The sequence below is a fragment of the Molossus molossus genome, unplaced genomic scaffold, assembly GCF_014108415.1.
Source record: "Molossus molossus isolate mMolMol1 unplaced genomic scaffold, mMolMol1.p scaffold_m16_p_11, whole genome shotgun sequence".
NCBI classification, from domain to species: domain Eukaryota; kingdom Metazoa; phylum Chordata; class Mammalia; order Chiroptera; family Molossidae; genus Molossus; species Molossus molossus.
The window spans coordinates 28,327,276-28,342,593 of NW_023425346.1; positions in this window are offsets into that span (position 1 = coordinate 28,327,276).

Genomic DNA, 15,318 nt, shown 5'->3' on the forward strand with positions numbered 1-15,318 from the left:
TGTCTTTCTCCTTATAGTTGATATTATTGGTAGTTTTAGTTGTATGTGTGGTATATTTGTAATATGGTTTTAAATAACATGGAAAACATGAGAAATTTGCTCTGATACAAACAAATCAGGAGAAATACAGAATGGATGAATATATATATACTATTCCACTTTTCTTTTCTACTCAATACACTTGGAAGTTAAGATTAAAAAATAAATGTAGCCCTGGCCGGTTTGACTCAGCAGTTAGAGCGTCAGCCTGCGGTCCAGAGAGACCCGGGTTCGGTTCCCGCTAAGGCACGTACCTCGGTTGCAGTTTGTCCCCGGCCTTGGTTGGGTTGTGAGGGTGGAAACCACTTGATGTGTCCCTTTCATGTTGACGTTTCTCTCTCTCTCTCCCTCCCACTCTGTCTTAACAAAATATGGAAAAAATGTCCTCGGGTGAGGATTTAAAAAAATGATAATAATAAATGTACATTAGGGGGTACATTTATTCTTTATGTGTGATGGGATAAAATGTAATTAGGCCTGCAGTAGTGAAGAAGGGATTTTTAGATCCTCTTAAAAGCTAATTTGGATTACCATGGCAAACTTGAATGATAACTACAGAACCAATGGATAGTAAGTCCCAACAGTTTGGGTTGAGCATGATTATGTAGCATATTCCTAACTTTAATTTCATCTCTATATCATCTTGGTAGTATACTTCTTTCATTCTTTTCACCTTGCATGTTGAAAGAGAATTTCTAGAAAGTAACATATTAAAAAACCCAAAGTGTTACTCATTTAAATAATTTATTTTTCAATCAGAGACATCAGTTTGATGATTAATACACTGCATTCATTTTCTCCTTTTAAGAAACCGGGAACAAACAGGCTTGCTCATTGTATATATAATTCATTTAGGTGTTGAAGTCTGAGTCTACATTTGTAAGAGAAAATTTCAAACGAGCCATAATTAACATGTCACTTCAGGAGAAGCAGTGGGATGAGGGGGCGGCGGTAAATGGATCTACCTGATGTTCTTGCAGTGTATGCGTGGAAAGGAGAAATAGAAGTTAATGCACAAGGAAAGGGCCGGCTTTTCAAGCTTACTTCTTTGAGTTCATGCCAAAGTAAATAGGTGTATCTGTGGATATCTCCTTGTGGAGGTGTGGAAAGTGTAGGTTAAGTGTGATGGACTGCAGCACATTTCATGAGAGGAAGTTCGAAGAGTGCATTAAACTGGGTGAAATGTAAAAAGCTATTTAGCATGTCCAGCTCTCAATTTCTCTCTTGAATGAAGAGAACCAACAGTCGTCCCTTTTCTACCTCGCCTGTTAATATAAAATGATGTATTGAAGGCAGAAATGCTATACATATTTGCACTAAATGCTTATATATCTGTTCCATGAGATTTTGACTCCACATTACTTTTCTGGGAATTTAAGATTTCTACATGGGTCAAAAACCTCTCCAAAGGCCTTTTCAGATTGATCCTCAAGTATTCCCAGTGAAATTTGGTGAATTCAGTTTTCCCCCACAAATTTATTGAGGTATAATTTACATATTATTTATTTTCATTATCAGTTATTACTATGGGACTTTCAACCTGAAGAACTGTGCATAATAATGTTAAAAAATGTTCAAGAATATCTCAATATAGCTCATATTTTGATTTTCTCAGTAGTTAGATATGTTGCAAAAGTGGTGATAAATATATCATTAAATTTTGCATCTTATTTATAAGATTGCCATTAATAATGGTCTGAATTCTTTATTTCTGTAGAAAGTCCCTTGAACACTTCCTTAATAAATGGACGTTTCCAATGCAGATGCTAGGGATGGGTAAAATCAAATACGTTTCTTCCTTTTATAACGTATCAGGAATTTGCGTGTAAATCGAGACTTCCTTTACCCTAAACTCCAAGATTTTCTCTGTAAAAAAAGTCTCTTTTATGACAGTGTTAGTAATTAATTATGTTGTCAGTTACTTGCTCAACATTAATGAGTCATTGAGAGTTTGAGGAATACATGAAATGAACACAGGTTTTTGTTGTTATCAGTGATGTTTTGAAGGTTTAAAATCCTAACTTGTCAAAAATTAGAACAAGTAGCTAAAGAATTTAGACAAAAAAAATTATCCAAGGGAAATTCACAGTAATAGCCTTAAGTGTCTAATAGATTTAATGGTATTTAGCTTGCATTCACAGAAACGGGTTTAATTTTATAGGTGTTTGCAATTTGTGATGTCGGAGTTGCAATTTCTGTGAGCTCCTTGAGAACCCCGTCTATGTTCTGCTCTATACTCTTCTCCTTTCATAAATTTTTGTGTTACAAAACTGTTAGTCATAAAAAGGCATTTATGGTTCAATATAATTTTTCTTCTTTTTCTTTAAAAATGCAGTTTTAAAAGTGATAAAGCCTTTCCTTCTGTAAATCTTCAATCTTTTTTTCCTAAGGGAAGATTAATTTGTAAATATGCTAATGGATTTGTATAATATTAAACTTCCCCAAGAAAAATTACATTACTTCATATGAATGAACACATCTATCTTATTCAATTTATAAACTAATGGCTGAAAACACCAAAACTGTTTCCTACTATGTGTCTTATAACTAAAATGACTGCAGGCACAGCCACACACTTGGCATTTCACAGCAAATTTATTGGATGAAAATTTCTTTTCAGTCCCTTTATTGAGTTTCCCTTATTTAGCTGTATTTGAATTCTGGCTAATAAAATGCAATTCCTGTTACAGAAAGGTGAAAAAGTAAACATCCTGCTCAAAATAGAAGCAATTTCTAAACAGGAAGTAGACTGAAAAAGAACAAATGCTTGGTTTCAAAGTGATCAGTAGTAGGGATGCTGTGATAGAGATATTCCCACAACTAACTTTTATTAAAATAGCCTGCCGACTTCTTAGGTTAGGCAATGAGCTAAGGACTTGGTGGTCCAGTTAGGTAGCTATTGTGGATTTATATTTATATGACTATGTGTAAAAAAACAATTCCTCCTCATCTTGGTTCTTTCTTTATTACTTATTTTCACCAGCTGCATAATCCCATTGCATAAATTACTGAAGTCAGGCAAAAATACCTTAGTGTCCTGCCAGTATCCTGGGATGACTTTAAGAATGATCATCAGCTGTTGTCCCTAGGTGACACCCTGGATTCTGAGGTAAAATTTGTATTACGTGGGCGTCTCCCTCCAAAGAACTCAGTGGGAGTTGGCTGGACTCATAGGGAAAATAAGCAGGAGGAGAAGGGGCTCTAGATGGAGAATTAACACTAGTTGTCTCATAAGTGACCTAAAAATGAACTTCTTGGAATTCTGATCATTCTTCCCAATAATTAGATATTGTTTTCATAAAGATTCTCTACTAGCAATTCGAAGGATCCTAATTCAAATGGAGATGACGGAAGGGTGATTTTGGCAGACCCCTTGTTTCTTAGTATTTCCCGGAGGGGCAGTTTAGGAGGGTCTTGGACTATGTGACTCGAAATGAGAACTGGTTATCTGTTCTCACAAAGGTAAGTAAGTAGTTATAGAAATCAGTTTATAATAATGTGGTGAGTAAATAGGTATAGGAAATAGTTTATAATAATGTGGTGCTTCAACTTATTTTGCTCTTAAAAGCTGAGCCTTTATTTTTGTTGACCTGTGACTTAGGGAAAATGATTTGAGTACTTTTTGCACTTTTTGTGTTTCTTTAAATGGGACCAACCTACTGCTCACTGCACGCCAGTGATGTGGACTGATTTTGCCATGTCATTTTGATTGCTGGTGATAGAAATCCAATTTAAACTGCTTTAAGCTGGGTAGCAGGGGGAAGGGAAGAATTGGTTACTTCAAGTAACTGAAAAGTCCAGGAAAATGACTGGAATGAGACATTGCTATGTCTCAGTGCTCATACTAGGCCACTAGGGATTGGTCTGTTTCCATCTCTCAGCTCTGCTTTCCTCCTTTGGGCTCATTGTTAGTGAACTTGCACCCATGGTCACCAGCTAGTCCAGTCAGACATTGAGTTTCCTTTTCACCGTAGTCCTAGCAAATGCTGGGGCTCCTTGCCATTAGCCGTCTTGGATCATGTGCCTATACTTGGGAGTTAGTGTGTGGTCAGCCTTACCCAGTTCACAAAGAATGAGAGAATGGTGATTCTTTAGGGGAAATTTGGATGACAGTTCTACAAGCAAAAGGTATGTGTAACATGCAGGCAAAAAAGAACTTGTGTCCACCACCATTATGAAACAAAGAGGCATGACCCAATAAATCGCTAGGAAAATAACCCAAGTGGCAAAATTGCAACAGGGGGCATTTTGCTACCTCAAAAGGAGTACCCTGGGCATTCTTTGTTGAAGTCGTGCATTCAAAGTGATAGGGTTGACTAAAATGTTGTCCATATGGATAGATATAGCTGGGGGAGGGGTATCCTTGGCTTATGAACATTTTTGTGGTGTAATTTTAAGTTTTGCTTCTCCCAACGAGAGTATAATTTCTCAAAAAGCAGGCACAGTGTTGTAGTCTTTTATTGTACTTCTCTAAGAATGTATCACAGCGCTGGACACAAAGCAAACACTGAGTATATACTTTTGATCGATACATTTCAGCTGTTTGCAATGCTTATCACACTGAAGAATTTCCCAGCAATTTTTTTCTCAAAAATCCATCCTCTCTGAGAGCTACATTTGTTTCCTGTCTTTCCATATCACTTGAGTCGTCTGAATATGTCCTTTTAACATGCCTCCAGGTTTCTGTGCTTTCTATCACACCACCAACGCTCTGTCTGGCAGAAGCTGGGACCGGGCTGCTGCCTTTCTTCCATACCAAAGGGCTGTGTTGTGCAAAGTATTGCTTCATGCTGCTTTCCTGATCCGCTTTACATAACTGCCGGGAAGAAAGTACTTTTATGGATAATCCAAAAGAGGGAAATATATTGAACATTATTTTACTTTAGCATGTTTTATGGGTGAAATCCATTTAAAAGACTATTACAGCGAAATTCTACATGGAGCAAGCATTTCTCAATTCCTAACTAATGGGCAACTATTTTTAGAGCATATTTGAGACATTGTAATTAGAAAACCAAATACTTAGGATAGTTTCTTAAAAAACATAGGATTTTAGTGTTCTGTGTAAGTTCTTGATTCAGTTAATGAAAGGGGCCTTAGAGGTAATATAGTTCAGGGATAGAAAATAGATTAAGCTTGTGTGCCAAATTTGATCAGTCGGTGGTGGTTGCCTGGAGTGCTGTGTTAAGAAAGAATTTATGGCTAAGTTCAGGCTTAAGAAGGAAAAAGTGCCAGGAGAGAGTTTTTCATGCCTACTATGGGTAAAGAAGGGGATAGAAGCACCATGTACACTGCGTATTTGCCAACTCAATCCCATCTCCCACTTCACAAAATCAATTACTACAGAAAGTAGTCGGAGCTCACATTCCTAGTTAGTAGCAGAGTGTTTTTAGTCCAGTCTTTCAATATTTGCTTTAAGGCTATTGCCATATGTATTAAATGAGATAGGCCTGCAAACGCAGCTAGAATAGTCTGATAGATCATCTAACGTCAGTAACCATTAGCTCAATGTAACTTTTAATTAAATTATACATTCCTTCATTAACCAAGGAATCGGCAAATATTTGTTGACCATGTACTATATGCTAGGTAAACGTATGCTTGGCTCAGTTGATGAGCATGGCTTCTCAATTTATTCCTTAGAGGTTGGTCATTTTCTACCAGGAGGAAGGACCTGGACTGTGTCACAATTCCTTTCTGCCATGTTGAGTTTTGCTTTCATGACCTACAACAAGTGTGGTTCCCTCTTTGAACCCTGAAGAGTATTGCCCATGCATAGATGAGGAGAAGTGCACTTATTTTCCATAAATATCATCCTGTGTATATTGTCCACTTTTCTTAAAAAGTACTACCTTTTAGAATTCATGCTAAATCTCATAAAAATGGAATTATATTTAAGGAACTTAGTAGTGTAATATAAACCTGGTTTTTAATAACAGGTGTCAAATGTGTGCACACGACATCCAAAATATGCTGATGCAAATGGATGATTGCATGTGCAAAAATATGCAGATTAATGTGCAAACAGATGTTCAAATAATTTCCAATTATTGCATGCCATTACCTCTTCTGAATGCACAACTGAATATTTTGTATATGGATATGTTTGCATTGTTTGTTTTTCATGTGCGCAGTTTATACACATCTTTTCATGGACTTGTCTCTATCCTGTCCTTAATTGGGAAACCTTAACCTTCCCATGTATTTTCAGTTCTCTGAGACAGTTATCTGCAGGAAGGGAAAATTCTATGACTTACCCTTAGAAAGCTCAATATCACCAGAAGATAAATGCTAATTTTTATCTGTCTCTCTTTGTTAGAAACATGGTCCTTTCCTATCAATACAGCTTTTGATGTCAGTGTAATAAAATGTAAAATCTGTGCAGATTCTCAAACTGTCAAAACAACAGTATGCACTTAACAAAACTTATCTAGCTCTTCGTAAGTGTTTAATTTTTTTGTTTTGCTGGGTTTTCTTACATCTCCATTCCCGCAGTGTTATCAGTGCTCACAGATAACCCACAAAATATATTCTTGATTTTGAGGTAAGAAAAGCCTTGGTTTATAACGAACCCCTTTAGGGATTTTTGTGGAGGAGGGGGCAATTTTGGACATCAGATCAAGAAATAAAAAATAAAATATAATTAGAAATTAATTTTTAATCCAAGTATTTTAGATGATTTGTTCCAAGTTGCTATATTTTTTACTAAGTTGGTTTAGTTCATTTCTATATACAAGAAATTCATGTATATATCATTGGAAAATTAAAACTGCAAAAGCTTGATGTAGTTCTCTAATAGTTATCTCTAACAACATTTTCATGTGCCCCAAAGTATTCATTTCTAAAATAATATATAACTAAATCACCATTTTACTGAAGTTGAATTTTGGTATCATTTGGTTCAAAAATCTCCATATATTACTTTATTAAAATGTAATTTTATTTTGACATCATGATCTTCAAATTATGCCCCTGAAAACGTTGAAATGCATATTGAATTCCCCTCACCTCAGAATCCAGAGGTGTCTATATATTTAAATAGAATTTAAATACTAATTAGCTGTGGTTGGGGAGGGGTAAGGGATAGGGTGGGGAAAAAGAAGAAGAAGACACTGATGGAGAATTACTCCTGTGTTTTTCTTTTAATTATACTGAGTCATCCACTTTTATTCAACTGATAACTTGAACTACACAGTCTTACATGTTGTTACAATGAAAAAAAAACACACACAAAAAAACGAGGGTACTTTAGTGAGATCATTATTACTCTAAATGTAGTTAAACAAGGAGGTTATATTGGAAAATCATATTTGAAATATACTATCTCATATTTAATCTCTAAAGAAAAAGTTATACGTGTCAATGCTGAAACCTGAAGCAGAGTGGAGATAAGAGTTAAATGTTTCTTCTCTTCTTTTGAGATCCCCTCCCCTCCAGTGCTACTTATTATTAGGAGTTCTGAAGCATTAAATCTAAGGGTCCATCAGCTCACATCTTCCAGCCCTGACTGTCTGTGGAAGGACCCTGTCTGTCTGTTTCCTCTATTGCACTATTTTGTTTGTACTACTGTAATCATTTTGCTGGCCCAGATCTGTGTGGGTGTGCTGGCAGCTTTACAACAAAGTTACATGGGAACAGAGTTAAGGTTGAATATTTATTAGAAGAAGCCATCTGGCGTCAGGCTGTCTGTACAGGGGGGCTGGCTTCTTTAGTAGGCTCTCCTCTTTCTCTAGAGCTCTTCCTCCCTTTCTCTCTCCTGCTCTCTCCCGCCCTGCTCCTCATTTTGCAGTTCTGAAAAAGTTGAATATGCCTCTTTAACCTATTTATTTTGTCCTTGGCATTTATGCTCTTAAAAAAAAAAAAAAGAATCTCCAGATCGCTCTGTTTAAAAAAAAAAAAGTCTCTTTTCTTGGAGGCAGCTTGTTGCTTGTTTCCACAATGCCCGTGCCCACGGAGGGTCCCCAATACAAGCCGGCCCCCTTGGAAAGGCCGCCCCAATAGAAGGGCCGCTCTCTGTGTGCGGTAGAGTAGTCTTAAACATCCACTTCCTGTGGCTGCCTTTCTTTCTTATTTCCAGTGGGCAAACTAATGTAAAACACCTCGCTCTGGAGCCAGGCTGGTCTCCACATAAGCGATGAGACGCCTTTTGAGAGAGTAAGCAGTCCCTTAGACTCCTGCCCTCCTGCTCCACCTCCGCTGACTACATTGCTCCCTAAACCGTCTCTGAGGTGTTTAGTTTTTTCATTTCTCATTGTTGTGTGAGTCAGTTGTTTTCCTCTTCTGTGCGTGTCCCTCTTCCCTTCTCTTTTTCATTGTTGTGTAGCTACACCTCCCTCTCTGCAGCCCCACCCCAAACACTCGGCCTCTGCCGAGAGCCCGCCCCCCTAATTTCATGCAGTGTGTCCTCTAGTTTTAAGGGTGCTGCTGAAAATGCTATTATCACCAGTCTGATCAAACAACATCCATTTTTAATTTGCATGGTTTGTAACCCATGAAGCCGGTGGGAAGGAGGCTCATGAGCCAATGATCACCATCGCACTTGTAAATCCTTTCAGACGTGGGCAACAAGTATTTTGTGAATGCAAAGGGGATCTGTCATTCCTGTTTGCTTCTTGTGGAATGACAGTTCAGGGTTTGTCTCAGCTAAGCCCCCACATGTTAACGTCCACCCTGCGACTCTGCCTTGTGAGAAACAGCCCAGAGAGAGAGGTACCGAGGCGAGGTAGTGTTAAGGAGGGAGGTCTTCTGAACGTAAGATGAGCAAACCTGCAGCGATGCATTTGTCTTGGAATTGGAAAGGTGGCAATTTGTTTGCTCAGTTCCCTAATTACCCAGTGTTTAGGAGTTATAACAGGAATCCGATCGGAGAAATTAAATGATCAGTGCAGCATTTAATACCTCCAGTACAGATGGGTTCGTAGGATTCTAAAGAGTTCAACAAGCCTGAATCAAAGTCAACTTAATAATCACGGTCTCAGCTCCACTGTAGGGATGTATGTTTTTTGTTTTTGAACTTGATTTTTCATCATTATCTCAGGTGGGACATGGACTAACCAGTCACTTTAGTGGAGAGCCCTTATTTCAGGCAGCTTCAAATGCCTCATCATTTCTGAATGAGTTTCAGCTCCAGGAGATTTCAGTGCTGGAGGAATTGCAATAAGCTATGAAACTTTATCCCTTCTCATGACTCTTCCGAGTCACTGGGGAACTCTGGCTTCCACGGGTAATGGTAATCGTTCTACTCACTTATAGAAGGGAAGGTACCACCTCGGGGGTCACATGACAATACCAGAGAGGTTAAATCAACTTCCAGCTGAGGTTTTACAGATACGTTTGGGATCTTGGAATGATATTACCATATTATTGTGCTTTTACTCTTGTTTCTTTTGGCTCAGAGCTGAGGGAACAGTCTTGTGTAATAGATTTACTCAGGGAAGGCTTCACCTGATCTGAACAAGCCTGGGCTCTCATGTCACCCCGTTTTGGTTTAACATATAAGAAAAGTCTTAGAGAGAAATGTTGTTGGTATTCTGAGACTTGTATTTATCTTTAATTTTTGAAAGACTTATTCAGGAAAAGAATCCAACACAGTATCTCAGGGGAGATGAACATGGAATGGAGAGTAATAGCTATTAAAATAAGAGAGGCACTGAGGGAAATGACTGGTCATTTGATGCTTTTTTTTTTCCCCTTCAAAAATCTGCCAAATAAAAGAGTTACCTGATTCATATACCACTGGGATATCTAATTGTGCCTATTTTTAAGAACTTATGCAGGCACCTATGTTCTCCTGCAAAGATTTAATTAGATCATGAAATAAATTTAACCCTAATAGTCACCCTAATAATCAAGATTTAATTATGGATTAATTACTGACAAATCATAATGAAAAAATAGTATTTGAAAATTTTTATATTCCTCCTTCCAAAAAGAAAACAAGGGTAAGAGGTATAGCATCTCGTAAAATTGCTTTACATACAACAAATTTCCAAGACTTTAATAAACAATTGATTATCTGTTCTTAAAGGATAGGTTTGATTCTTATTCATAAGTATTTATCAGTCTCACAGGGGAGACTAACAAACCAATATACTAACAGAAATACGTGAATACAATGACCAAAACATGGTAGTTTGCTGCCTGTAAATTTATTGATTTGTTTCTCACTATTTGAGTATTTGCTGTATGCAAAATATTGTGTTGAGTGCTGTGGTGTATCCTAATTTGCTAATTCGATACAATTTTTGTCCTCAAGGACCTCACAATATAGCTCAAGGGAAAGGCATTTTTACAAATAATAACAAATAGTAGTCAGTAACTGCCATAAATAGTGACTAAATCAAGGAGCTAGTGGGATGGCCCTGGAGGGCTGGGCTGTCATGGTGATGTTTATGCTGAGCCTTTAGGAACGCTGTTATCGGTTTCAGAAAGGGAAACTCATGTTGGAAAGTAGTCTGTCTTAGAACAGAGAAAATCTGTACAGAAGTAGTGAAAAAAAGAAGCCTAGAACTGGGTTGAAGGGAGTTTGTGTGCCAAGGTAAAGAGCATTCACTTTGAGAGACAGTTGGGAACCAGTTGTGATAAGCCATAGTGATATTACTGTAGGAAGATCAATCTGGAAAATAAAGTGGAAGAAGTGAGACTAATGGTCAGCATTACTCCTATGGAAGCAGACCAAGTTATACCAAGGCAAGGGTAGTTATAGCAGAGTTGGAAAGAATCAGAAAGAGAAGAAAGCTACTAAAATAAAAAGGTTGATAGACCTTGGATAACTAACCGGATGAAGAGAAATAAAACAGAGATGTAGTCTAAACTTTTGAGTTTTGCATGCATAAATTATGGGGAAAGAAATAGAAATGGAGAAATTATGTGGGAAAATACATTTTAAGGGTATAATGAATATTTTAATTTTAGATATGTTGATTTTGAGATGCCCAAAAGACATCCAGGTGGTAATCTCTAGTATGCAGCTATAAAAAAAAAAGAGGGGATATGCCCGGCTGGTGTGGCTCAGTGGACTAAGTGTCGTTCCATGGACTGAGAGGTCCCAGTTCTGTTCCCAGTCAGGGCACATGCCCGGGTTGCTGGCTCAATCCCCAGTAGGAGGCATATAGAAAGCAGCTGATCCATGTTTCTCTCTCACATTGATGTTTCTATCTCTCTCTCCAAAAAACAAAACAAAACAAAAAAACAGAGGGGATATGGTTCAAGGGAGAATCAGAAACTGGAGAGTTGTGAGTTATATGCATAGAGTGATAACTGAATATGTGAAAGTGAATACCATATTTTTTGAAAAGAGTATACAAAGGCAGAAGAGAAGAAGGCTCAGATAGAATACTAAAACACCATCTATTTAAAGAACTGGAGAAAAAAAAGTGAAATACTGATTAGAAAGCTACCAAAAGATGATCACAATTAAACAATGAAGACAAAGCAAACAGTATGACAAAAAAGGATAAAATTGAACTTAGAATGGACTTATCGGTGGTCTGAGATAAAGCTGGCTCAATAAATATATTGGAGAGGAAGCATTTTGAAAAGGATGTATGGATGGTAACAAAATGAGAAAAGAAATATTGACTGCTTTTTAAAGAAATTTGGCAGTCATAACATGTGGGGAAAATATTGGCTAGTTCAAAGGAACAAGAGAAAGTAATTTTTAAATAGGAGAGACCTGAGCTCATTTGTGGGCCAAGGAAAGATTAAAAATGCCAGAGAGAAGAGATGATAATGGAGCAAAGTCTGGAAGGTGAATTTGAGGCCTTCTTATATTTTTAGGTAAAAATAATATCTTCTTTTTCATTATTCTATAGAATTTAGAAATGAGTAGTACTTCTTTTGATGTTAAAAGTAAAATATTGCTCATTATAAGCAATACAGAAAAGTAGAAAAAGAATTTTAAAAACCCTATAATTTTCATCTAATGATAACCTCTCTTAATCTTTGTTGTATGTGATCACAATATTGTGATTGTACTATATGAAATTTCACTCTTGTTAATTACCCTTGAGGCCCTTGATAGTCTTAAATTTCTTTATTTTACCTAAAGAATATATAAGCAATTGTGTGGAGATATCACCATTTATTTAATCATTATTATTGTTGGATTTTTAGGTGTATCAACTTTTGATATTAATTTCCCAACTACTCAAAACAATTCCTTACCAAGAGTAAATGCTCATTCAATATTTGTTGAGTGGATAGATAAATGAACAAATAAAATGATATATGTGACAATTTACTCTCCAAACAACAGTATTTGAATACACTATAGCAAACATGCATATTATTGTACTCTTTTTATTTTTTAAATTAATTTATTTTTGTTACAGATGTTTCTCATTTTCCCCTGTAGTAATTAAAAAAAACTTAAATTTATTTAAGTGACATTGGTTAAGAACATTATATAGGTTTCAATTGTACCTTTCTGTGACACATAATCTATATATTGCATTGTGTGCTCACCACCCAGTCAAATCATCTTCTGTCACTGTATATTTGACCCCTTTTACAATTTTCTATCTCCCTCCCTCCCTCCTTCTGGTAACCACCATACTGTTGTCTGTGTCTATGAGTTTTTGTTTGTTTGCTTTTCTCATTTGTTCATTAGTTAGTTTTAGTTTTATATCCCACACATGAATGAAATCATATGATTCTTAATTTCTTCTGACTTATTTTGCTTAGCATGATGTTGTCAAGGTCCATCTCTGTTGTTGCAAATGGCAGTACTTCATCTTTTCTTATGGCTGAGTAACTACTATTTCATCGAATCCATGTACCACATCTTCTTTATCTGGTCATCTATTGAAGGACACTGGTTGTTTCCATGTCTTGGACACTGTGCATAATGCTGCACTGAACATAGGGGTGTATATATCTTTGAGAATAACTATTTTCAAAATTTTGTGGTAGTTACCCATAAGAGGGTTTACTGGGTCATATGGTAACTCAAATTTAATCTTTTGAGGAACCCCATACTATTTTCCATAGTGGCTGTACCAGTTTCCATTCCCACCAGGGGTTCCTTTTTCTTCACAACCTCTCTAACACTTATTATTACCTCTCTTGTTGACAGTACCCATTCTAACAGGTGTGAGGTTATGTCTTATTGTAGTTTCCATTTCCATTTCCATAATAGCTAGTGAAGTTGAGCACCTTTTAATATATCTGTGAACCATTTGTATGTCCTCTTGGGAGAAGTGTCTGTTAAGGTCCTCTGCCCATTTTATTTTTTATTTGGATTGTTTGTTTATTTGGTGTTGACTTGTATGAGTTTTATATATATTTTGGATGTTAATTCCATTTATAATATGTATTACTTTTATTTCTTTCTAATTTTGATAGGCAGAAAGAGTATTGTACAGTCCCTTTTCTTCATAATAGGCGAGAGTGTGCTTCATTTTTCACATTATTGTCAGCCTTCACACACGTTTTGTCACATGGTTCTTCATGTATTAGCTTTTATGTTTGATTATTAATTTGCATGATGGATTCATATATTAGGACACTAATTGAATTGCATAATATATTTTCATAACCTATTGTTTGTCTTTTAATTGTATTATTTCATGTGAGATATTTGATGTGAGGAGTAAATATATTATGAGTAATTTTATTTATGGGATAAATATATAATTCATTTTAAAGATCCCAAATAGTGAATTAATTATCAAACAATACATATTTTTTTCCATTGACAGATTAGGTCACTTTTCTTGTATTTTATACTTTTACATATAAGTTATGATTTGGTTCTGAGCTTTAATAAAATTTAATTTCTTTATTGATATTTTAGAGAGAGACAAAGGGAGAGGGAGAGAGAGATAGAAACATCGATAAGAGAGAACAGTGATTGGCCGCCTCCTGCATGCCCCCCACTGGGGACTTAGCCTATAATCTGGGCATGTGCCCTGACTGGGAATCAAACTGGCGACCTCTTGGTGCCTGGGTCAACGCTCAACCACTGAGCCACACTGGCTGGGCTACTTTTATTCCATTTACTGTCTGCTGATTTAGAGGATAGTTCCATGCTTTAAAGATTATAATACTTTTATAATACCTCTTAATAGCTCGTAGGAAAAGTGTCTTAGCATGTCTCAAATGTTCAATTTCAGTCTCACCTATCTATCCTTTTAGATGTATTTTAGAATCTTATTTTTTTCAGAAACAAACAAATCTCATTGAAATTTTTGTTCTACATTCAGGATATTCTGGCTATTGCAATATACAAGAAAAGGGATCATCTTTCATATCACTTGGCAAGCCTTGATTGTTTTCTCTATATAAGTCTAATTCTTTATGTTAAGTGTTTTCTTATATATATTATATTTCTGTAGTGATTGTAAATAAAATTGCTTTTCTCTATATAGGCATGAAATAATACAGAAATACCATACATTTTAATAAATTCATTTGTACTTGGACTCTTAGCTTAGTTTATTAACTACAATTAAAATTGATTCTTCAAAAATTTTAAGCTTACAATAATAAAAGCTGGAAATAGGTCTAAATATTACTGTTCAATTATAATAGTTATGTCACTTAATTCTATTCCATGTTATATTGTGCTGCTTAAACATTCAAGAGGCTATATATATATATACACACACAAATATGTATATGTATATATGTATGTGCATTTATATACATTCATGCATGCACACAAATATATTATTTATATATATATATATCTTCTTGTGGACAACATCTTTCAACTATATACTCCCAGCACCTATCATTTTGCTTTCCACAAAGATTATTATGTACTAAGCACAGTGTTAAATGCTTAATCTGCCATTTCTCATTTCATCTTTATACTAGAACATAAAATTGGTATGACTCATTTTACAGCTGAGCAAACTGAATGCCAGAGAGATGAAGAAACCTGCCTATGCTGTTTAGCTAGAAAATGACAGGACAGATATTAGAACCCACCTCTGGCTTTAAACTACTACTGCATATGTACGCAGTAAGTCCTTGTTGACTGACTCAGTGAGCAAAGGATTGGATGAATGAGTGATTGAGTGAATAAAAGAAATAGGATCAGGTGGAATAAAGAGCTCAAGAGACAGAAATGAATTTTGATAAACATTTTATGCTTTATTCTCTTAAACTGGGGAGATAGAGGTCAGAGCAGAAAGAGGACAGTGATAGTTTTGAGATAGAGAAGATGGAATTTAAAGACACATATCACATGGCCTTATTCTTATCAGTAAAGGAAGAAACGGATTCACAACAAGGAGAATAAAATGAATTGAAAAGGAGTTAAAGACGGAAGAT